This window comes from Entelurus aequoreus, linkage group LG13, assembly GCF_033978785.1.
Source record: "Entelurus aequoreus isolate RoL-2023_Sb linkage group LG13, RoL_Eaeq_v1.1, whole genome shotgun sequence".
Lineage (NCBI taxonomy): Eukaryota > Metazoa > Chordata > Actinopteri > Syngnathiformes > Syngnathidae > Entelurus > Entelurus aequoreus.
The window spans coordinates 47,455,106-47,466,084 of record NC_084743.1 but is presented as its reverse complement, the minus strand read 5'-3'; positions in this window follow the sequence as shown (position 1 = coordinate 47,466,084).

Here is a 10,979-nt window from a genome sequence, read left to right as displayed (position 1 = left end):
ATCCGGATTAGAGTCTGACAGTAACTGCTGTATTTGTTCAGTATGTTTCCTGTGGTAGAAAGTTTAATAATGCGGACACGTTTGTTACTGAATACTTTCTACAGACTTCTGTCTCTCTGCGACTTTGTGTATGTAATAAGCAACTACAATTATTTGATATGCTTAAATTTTGTTTTAGCTCAGCTGTTGTGTAGCTGCTAGCTCTTTGTAGCCTACAGCAGGAATGTCCAAATTGCAACCAATAGCTATGTTTTTAACAGACAACCGAAATAATTGAAAATGTGGTATTTGCGTATCGGTTCAATCAGCGGCAGCTACGCCCTGTTTTATCATTTGACCTACATTTTTGGTTTCGTAGGCAGGACAGAGAGCAAAGGAACAATGTGGGTCATTAGTTGTCCATCTTATACCATTCTAATTGTTGTAAGGATAGTTCACATGAGCGGCCATACCTTGAGTCCCACCATATATAAGAGTCAAAAGGCTCCTATTATGAGTCGTCTAATTGGTGATCATATACTTTGGCGGTTTGGGTGGCAGGACACACGGACGCACCTCAGTCAGCCAGTGCTAGGACAGTTGGAGCAGTCCCCGTCTTCCACTCGTTCCTGGGAGGCGTCCCCAGTAGTTGTCAGCTGATGTCGTGCTGTCAGGCAACATCAGAAAGTTCCTTCTGTGCGGTATTGAATTGTCAGGGCACAGTTCGTAAGCAGGTCATTACAAGGTGTGTGCAGGTTGACCACAAAGGAATGCTTCAAAGATTGTGTTGAACATTGTCCGTTGAGACTTATGTCCAGCAGGGGTCTGTTTGTATCCTGCTGTTCGTCCTGTTGTCACACCTGTATTTTTTGTGAGCATGTTCTGGCTACAACTTTGGAGCTTGTCTTGTTCAGATTGGCAGTCCCCCTGCTGCATATCCTTTCCACCCTCGCTTGACCTAGCACAACCGTGGCTACCACCCAAGTCCGTCTGTATGGTTTTACGTTTTGTTGAGTTTTTTTCCTCCAGAATTTGGAACTCAAAACAAGTACACCCATCGTTTTCATATCCTCTCGGTTAGTTCAATTTTGCATATCACGTTTTAAAATTACAGTCTTAACTATCCCATTAATTGCTAATCAATAACCTTAATTCAAAGATTATACGTACTACTTCATGTGTATTTAAGTACCCTTTTAATTCACTTAAAGATTATCTATAAGTTCATTTAAACTATCATTTGTCTATCAGTAGGCGCAAGCAAGCTGTCATGCTTGCACTCTGACCTCCCTCTGTGCGTGATATTCTCCAAAACAAAAGAATGTTTTTATTCACGTTTCTCCTTATCTTTCAGCTAAATCTTTTAATCTTTTAATCTTTTAACTTTTAACGTCCGCACTGTGTTTATTTTTATTGTCTGCATTTTAATTTTGCTTTTATTTTCTTTCATTTCACTTTGTTGCATGAAAAACGCCACACAAACAAAGCTGCCCCGCCTTGCCTTGCCTGTCTCCGACTGGTTATCCAACCTAGTCACAACAAACACACAAGGCCATGCTCTAAGCGCCAGGCTTAATCACACTTCTCCTCTTTTTAACACTTTACATATCGGCTCTTATTCTATTTATTAATGTAGGCTGTTATTTGTAATTATTATTCAACACTATTCACAGCAAACGGTTGTAAAGTTATAGTTATTCGCATTATACTCTCAAAATCTATAGCTAATTGAAAGCTGTTGAGATTTGGTTTGCCTCCTTCATCTCAGTGGCCTAGTGGTTAGAGTGTCCGCCCTGAGATCGGCAGGTCGCAAGTTCAAAACTCCGGCCGAGTCATACCAAAGACTATAAAATTTTTTGTAGCCAAATCACCAAAAATGATTCCCGGGCGCGGCACCGCTGCTGCCCACTGCTCCCCCCACCTCCCAGGGGCGATCACGGGGATGGGCCAAATGCAGAGGACAAATTCCACCACACCCAGTGTGTGTGTGACAATCACCGGCACCCCAACTTTAACTCTAACTTTATTCTGTCATGCCATTATCCTCTTCTAGCTCAACATCCAGAAGTATGGTGTACTGCAATGTCTAAATAAAAATATAAATTACTCCAAACTAAAATGTCAGACTGCACTTTAAAGTTACCTGACTTAAACTTACTTTTATTAAATTGATTTCCAAACTAACCACCACCACAGCAGACATCTTCCTCAATCCTATCCCAATACTCCCATAAATTAAAAGTGTTTCACAATAGTGGTTAAGTAGTTATTTTAAGTAATAGATCTCAATATGTAGAAATTAATAAGACTAAATCTTTACCAGAAAGAGTAACTTGACAGAGTATATGAACTAACTTCTTGAGAATAATAATTGATCATAAATATGTTGGAAGCCACATATTGAACATATTAAAGAAAAATATCCAAATCCATTGCTATTCGGTATAAAGTAAAACACATGCTGAATAAGAAATGTCTGCACATGTTATATTATTCATTTATTTTTCCTTATGTAATATTGTTTTGAAGTTTGGGGAAATGTTTATAGAAGAAATATAGACCCAATACTTAAAATTAAAAGGCTCATTTCAATAATACACAAAGCATTATTATTATGATCATATCAATCCATTTTTTATAAGTCATAATGTGTTAAATGTTCAGATAATTTAATTTTAAAACAATGGCAATTATGTTTCCAAGTAAAGAACAACAGCCTTCCAGTTTGTATTCTTAGCTTGTTTACATTATGAGGAGAAAACTATCATTCACGGGGGATATTGATTTTTGAAATAGGTCAAGTAAAATAAAATAAAAACACAAATGTATTTCAGTTTTAGGAGTTAAATGATGTACCATCCTCAGTGATGAGCTGAACACATGTAGTTTTTTGTTATGGTTTTGGAGACCCTTGAAAAGTAAAGTTTTTTGAACATTATAAAATATAGTAACAATTACTTTCATCTTTTAACGTTGATGTTCCAGGTAATTTAATGTCCAATAAATGTATATCATAGGCCAATATAAGCTTTGGCTTCCGCCTATTCTTTTTTCTGTCATTCTTTTTTCTTTTCTTTTCTGTGTGTAAATGTGTATGATTGTTAATATGTCTAATTTACTGTTAAACTGCTCACACAAATTGGTTGATGGTTGATTATATGACCAAAATAAACTTATTTCATTTATTCATTCATTATCTATCGCACTCATAGTTTTATTCCATTTTGCATGTAATTATTCCTATTGCTTTCTTCCCATTTCACTCAAACAACTAAACAAACAAACAAATAAACAAACTTGCAGCTAACCACAATCAACAGCATACCATTTACGAATACCTTCATTTGTCACTTTCTCATCTTTTCTTCACTTTCGTTTTCCTTTACAAACAACATCCTGTATCCATCTCTTCCTTACACTTCACCCAATGTTTCTATTTTCTGTTCTCCTAGAAACCATTCACATAACGTATGGTTATAAACATCCTTTTCCCATATTTTCTCAAACCATCCTCTTCACCCTCAATCTGTTTTTCACCTGCTCTCTCTTCCTCTCTCTCTCACTTTCTCTCCTTCTCTCACAATACAAACACAATAATCAGTCTTATAAAATAATTTTAGCTTTAGATATGATTTAGGGCAGTGGTTTTCAACCTTTTTTTTTTTCCAGTAAAATAAAGAAATAAAATACAGCATAATGTCATCATTTTCTGATTTATTAAATTGTATAACAGTGCACCATATTGCTCATTTGTTGTGGTCTTACTTGACTTATTTGGACAAAAAATATAAGAATAACTAAAACGTTTTAAAAATTAAACAAATGATTAAATTATAATAAAGATTTCTATACATATAATCAATCATCAACCTTCTTTGGATATTGATTTTGTTGAATAATTATTCTTCTATAATTATATTTATAAAGGATTTTCAATTGTCGCTATTTTAAGATATTTAAAATCTCAGGCACCCCTTGGCATACCTTCAAGTACCCCCCTTTTTTGTCCGAGCGGAAACACCATACCCTCCTTTGAGAACTACTGGTTTAGCCTATACAAAATCCTTTGTCTCATACATCATTAGACTGTACAACTCCTCTTTGGGGGGGCTAGGATGACAGGGAATGCAAAACAATAACAGTGCAATACTTTTTTATATCATGGTCGTTAATGCCTAGTTTCTCTTATTTTACTGTTCTATTTTTATTCTCCTTGTAATATTTTTCTATTTTGTTTCCATTTATACCCTTATTAGTTACTGTTTACTTTTTACTTCTTCTTCCTGAGGGAACTCTCCTGAAGGAATCAATAACGTTTTATCTGTCTATCTATCTATCTATCTATTACTAACCCGAGCACAATTCATGACGTCATGCTCATCTTGCAGACAGTTATTTCCATTTAGTTTTATTCTCTACATGTAATTCTACATGCACCAAATGTCACATAGAAATTTGCTTTCTTTGTTATTTATTTACATTATTATTTCTGGTTTACTTGCTGTCTGTTTACTTAAGTTCTCATATTTTGGTCTGTCTTCCTTCTGATTAGAATTTGTTTAACGCTTCTCTACGTTTTGTTTTGACAATGGCGCTGAGTGTTGGCGACGCTTATCTGTACTTCTTCAGACTCTATGTTTCACAGTTTGCACAGATGCCCTTAGATGTATTAGAATATAAATTTAACTTTTATTTTATTGTGTGTTTATTCCTAAAAAAAAATTAAAATGTCAATGTATAATCAATTTATCTGTATCAAATTTAAATTCAATATTATTAATTTATTTGTTGTATAACTATTAATTCAAAGTTACAGTGTGTCCTACTCTATGATGTGCGTGTGTTTGTCTCAACTTCCACACAGGAACTGGATGGATCAGATAAGCAGCAAGGCTGTTCAATACAATATATTACACACATAATTAATGACTAATGAATACTGGTATCAATTCCCAGGTACCAACGTACCATTGAGTACTGGTATCAATTCCCAAGTACTAATGTACCATTGAGTACTTGTATCAATTCCCAGGTACCAACGTACCACAGAGTACTGGTATCAATTCCCAGGTACTAATGTACCATTGAGTACTGGTATCAATTCCCAGGTACTAATGTACCATTGAGTACTTGTATCAATTCCCAGGTACCAACGTACTATAGCAGGGGTGGGCAATTAATTTTTACCGGGGGCCGCATGAGCAACCCGAGCACTGCTGGAGGGCCACACCGACAATATTTCAATTAAATTTTGCACAAATTATTTTTCATATACCGTAAGATAGATAATAATAATAATAATAATATTTTCATTTAACCTAACTTATCTTTATACAAAAGCAGATGGCTTTTGATGGTTTTATTTTTAACACTTTCTTACACAACATTTCCTGATGTATATTACAATACAAAAATTTCAATTTCTGTCACTTCATCCTGCATCCTCTTTGTTGTGAACGTAGCACGTCTGTAAGGTGATTGGCGAAGAAGGAGGAAGCGTTGCTGTTGCGGAAATGAGGAGTGAGGATTGGTTTTCCTTTTGGAAAGAACGAGACAAGTTGAGCTGTGTTAGTATAGCATGCTCAATAAAAGTTTAAAAAGAGCGTCAGACTTGGTGTGCACTTCTTCTGGACGCTACAATTGATGTCACAAGTGGGATGAAATGCCTCCCAAATTTATTTTGTATTTGTGATTGCCGCTGCGCGCACGAGCATACGTCCACACGGAAGTAATACAAATAACGCTTTTCAAAACAAAAGCAGCACCGTTGTATTGCACACTCGAAATAGATACTTTTTTAAATTTATTTTGTAATTTATAATTGGCCTCACGCGGGCCGGACAGGGACGTACAAAGGGCCGGATGCGGCCGCAGGCCGCAGAATGCCCAGGTCTGTACTATAGAGTACTGGTATCAATTCCCAGGTACCAACGTACCATAGAGTACTGGTATCAATTCCCAGGTACCAACGTACCATAGAGTACTGGTATCAATTCCCAGGTACCAACGTACCATAGAGTACTGGTATCAATTCCCAGGTACCAACGTACCATAGAGTCCTGGTATCAATTCCTAGGTACCAACGTACCATTGAGTACTGGTATCAATTCCCAGGTACTAACATACCATAGAGTACTGGTATCAAATCCCAGGTACCAACATACCATAGTGGACTGGGATCAATTCCCAGGTACCAAGAATTGGTGCTCTACTGATTCAAAAATGAAAGGCACCCATCCCTAGACCTCAGGCCTCAAAGCTTATCAGAGCAAAATCCTGTGATTGACAAATGTTTTAAAAAAAGATACATGAAGTGCAAATTTAGTACGGTTCACTTAGAATTCATAACCCGTGTTAAGAGACAAACAATCTCGAGACAAAACAGGACGTTCATGAGTAAAAATATCTCTAATAAATTAAGTCTGTTTGCAAAGTAGCTGACCAATTAATATACCAACTTAACAGACGTGTGGGTGTTTGATGCCAAATATAACACCGTGCCAGCATTAGTAGCACAAATAATCACCTACAAAGTATACAGGCAGGCTGTTTACCCTAAACACACAAAGAGCACACCGTCACCTGTCATGGTTTGCAGAAGGCATGGGTGAGGCATTTAGGAAACCCAAGTAGGAAAAGCAGCAAGAAGTGTAAGCAGAAAAATAAACAAGAGTTGTGACCAAAGTTGTCACCAAAAACAACAACAAAAAACGCACATTTGTTCAGAGTTGCGATTTTGGTTATTACCCTGAGAGACTCCCTGGAAATGAGTTAAATTCCCAACATTACAGACATGGAATAAATCCTCCTTGCATTCACAATAAGAACATATTAGGTATTGTCCACATGCACATGCACATTGCACATTGGCATGTCTCGCTCCATGTCTCTCCCATTGGGATGGAGTGGCGCAGTTGGGAGAGTGGCTGTGCCAGCAACCTGAGGGTTCCTGGTTCGATCCCCACCTTCTACCAACCTCGTCACGTCTGTTGTGTCCTTGAGCAAAACACTTTACCCTTGCTCCTGATGGGTTGTGGTTAGGGCCTTGCATGGCAGCTCCCGCCATCAGTGTGTGAATGGGTGAATGTGGAAATAGTGTCAAAGCGCTTTGAGTACCTTGAAGGTAGAAAAGCGCTATACAAGTATAACCCATTTACCATGTATGTCTCTGTGTAGTCCCAGTTGACCAGAGATGGGTAGTAACTAGGCATGGGTAACTTTCACATTTTAATCCATATGGTACCAATTCTTTAATCCATACCAGTACTCAACTCTACCAATTTTTGGTACTTTTGCGTGTGTTTAAATTTGTTAATAAATATTGTTAGAAAATAATCTCAATTATTTCGTTAAACATTTGACACTGAGTTGTGCTGCCCAGTTGTTATCTTGTTTTATTACACTTCTGTGTCTCATTTGCAAGTACTGTGTTATAGACTTTGCATGCAGTTGCAATATCAAGACATTAGATGGCAGTAATGCAAACACTATGGTGCGTTGCCTTAGCCAGGAAGTGTTTTTTGCCTTTAAGTTGAATGTGCCAGTCTTGCCTTTTGTTGAGCCCTACAAAGTGTTTGTGCTGTAAGTATTGTACTTATTACACACCAGCTGTTTGATTGTACCTGCATCTTAGTTGTACTTCTGATTACCAAATTTGAAGGTGTTGCAATTGCCATGTAAAGTCGCTAATGCGAATTGGGAGGGTGTGTATGGAAAATGCAATGTAAATTAGCATCCAGCTAGCACATTATGAAAAGTGAGGTCTTTCTGTACTTTCTCCTTGCTTTGTTGGCATGTAAAATTGTAACATTACGTAGAGGCAGTAAGTCCTAGTCCGCTCTGAGTGCTTGACTGCTTGTTCCCCGGCCAAGTGCTGGAGCCGGTGTTCTGTCAAATTTGGCAGCTTTCTTGAAAGACAAAAAAAATACCAGTAGCTTTCTCACGCTGTAATTATCTACATGCTTAGTGTTCTTTAATATTCAATGTGAACTTTCTCCGGCTGTAATTGTCTACAATTTGCTTACTGGTCAGAAGATACAATGAAAGAAACATAATTTAGAATCGGTACTTACTTGTACACGAGGCAGCTTCTTTTTGTTTGAAGCAAATATTTGAAATATTTGCATTTGTGCACATGCTCAGTAGCGCTGGGGGGGGGGGGGGCAGACATCAATGGATAGCGGACAAAACATCAATGGAGAGTCTGCAACTGGACATGTTGTCACATTGAACAAAGGTATCGAAATACTGCACTGTTTGATTTGACCTGAATTTGGTACCTGGAAGCACCGACAGTCTTCGGTTGGTACCTGTAAAAGTACCAAATTCGGTACCTGTCCCTAGTAGTGACGTGCTACATTTACTTAAGTAATTGTTTAGATGAAATTGTACTTGTCAGACTAGTTTTTATACAACATATGTTTTACTTTTACTTTATTATTTGTTTTATTATGAGGCTACTTTACGTTACAATGAATATCATTCTGATCGCTACAATGATTAGTGCTTGCAAACACGTAGATTATATTGTTTGGGCTTGTCAAAGACACTTCTGTGCGCTGTCACATGACTGTTTCACCAATTCAACCTAAGCACTAGTGACGTTTGACACCATTTTACTAATCAAACGCCGCCTGGCAGGCACACAATTGCACTCAAAAATATTGGCGGACCCACTGTAAAAAGTGGCTAGAGTATGTGCATCACAGCCCAGCAATGAAGAATCGTCATAAGAAAGTCAGAAGAGGCAGTACATCGCTTCAATCAGTGTTTACCATACAAACTACGGAAATGTGCATTTATTATTGCATTTGTTGCAGTAGTGTCACACACACACACACACACACACACACACACACACACACACACACACACACACACACACACACACACACACACACACACACACACACACACACACACACACACACACACACACACACACACACACAATAGGGGTGGAACAGTTCACAGAGTTCAGTTTCAGTTTATTTCGAACATGCATAACATACAAATAAAATGTAACGCATCACATATTTCCAGTTGTTTCATCACAGCATGTCCGAAAAGGAGTAGGAAGAAGCAGAGCTTATTTAATCCTACCCCTTTTCATATCATAGCAATTTTATCTAATTTCCTTCTTTTCTGTTCGTGACAGAACAGTGAATGAATAAATAATATAAATAATTAAATAGATACATATTAAATACATAAACATTATCTTAAAAAAAAAAAAGGTTCAAGATGTTCATCATAATTGTTGTTCTTTGTACTTTGTGAACACTTGTAGTTTGAACAGTCGCTTGAACTGTAACACATTGGTGCTTTCTTTGCTAAACCCATTCCATAATTTAATTCCACATACCGATATGATAAAGCTCTTAAGTGTTGTACGTGCATACAAATGTTTTGAATTAGATTTTCCTCTAAGGTTATATTTCTCCTCTTTTGTTGAGAAGAATTGTTGTACATTCTTGGGTAGCAGGTTATAGTTTGCTTTATACATAATTTTAGCTGTTTGCAAATGTACCGAATCGTTGAATTTCAATATTTTTGGTTCCATAAATAAAGGGTTTGTATGTTCTCTATATCCAACATTATGTATTATTCGTATTTATCATTTTTGTAACACACTTAGCGAATGAAGCGCACTTTTGTAGTTGTTTCCCCTTTTTTCTACACAATAACTTAGATATGGTAACACTAGTGAGCAGTAGAGAATATGAAGTGATTTTTGGTCCAGAACATATTTTGTTTTGTTCCTTATAGAAATATTTCTTGCCACATTATGATGTATATTTGTATATGAGGTTTCCAATTCATTTTATCATCTATTATTACACCCAAAAATGTTACCCTTTCAATGTCTAGCTTTGTCTATTTGTATTTGTGTTTGACTTTCACTTCTACTGTTACCGAACAGCATTATTTTAGTTTTTCTGAGATTCAAAGATAGTCTGATTGTGTCAAACCATCTTTTTAATTTGTTCATTTCTTCTTTTATTTTTTGTATTAGCTACTGTGTGTTCTCTCCTGAATAAAACACAGTTGTATCATCTGAAAATAATACTAACTTTAAGTCCTTTGTAACTTTACATATGTCGTTTGTATAAAGATTGAACAAATTTGGTTCCAGTATTGATCCCTGAGGTACGCCACAAAATAATTTCAGCTCTGTAGATGTGTGTTCGCCTATCTTCACGTATTGCTTCCTGATGGTTAAATAGCTTCTTATCCAGTTCAAGACCAACCCTCAGATTCCATACAGTTCTAATTTGTTTATTAAGGTGTTATGATTAATTGTGTCAAATGCTTTTTTTAAAATCCATAAACACTGCAGAAGCACATTTTTTACTATCTATTGCATTTGTGATCTCTTCCATTACTTAAATCAATGCCATTGACGTTGAAATGTTAGCCCTGTATCTGTATTGGTTGTCTGTGAGTCTTTCATTTTATTTGTGAATTTGTCCAATCTGTTGTTTAACAATTTTTCAATGATTTTAGAAAATTGTGGAAGTAGAGAAACAATTCCATAGTTTGTAAACTGGTGGTTTGATAAAGTAGTACGACTTTTGCTATTTTCATTTTATCTGGGAGTTTGCCTGTTTGAAATGATAGGTTGCTGATATATGTTAAAGGTTCTGAAATCTCTTCAATAACTTTTTTTTTATCATTTCCATATCAATTCCGTTACAATCAGTTGAGGTCTTGGATTTACATTGTTTCACAATGTTGATTATTTCCTCTTTTGTCACACTTTCGAGGAACATCGAGTTGGGATTTCTGTCTATGGTGTCATTCAAGTCCTCAACTGACTCGGGATCTGGAATAATTTCTTCCAGGTTGGTTCCAATGTTCACAAAGTACTTATTGAAGCTTTCAACTACTTCCCTCATATTGTCATTTTTTACATTTCCATCTAAAAAGTATTTAGGATAAGCCTTCCAAGCATTATTTTTAATAATGCTCTTTAAGATGCCCCATGTTGCTCTAATATT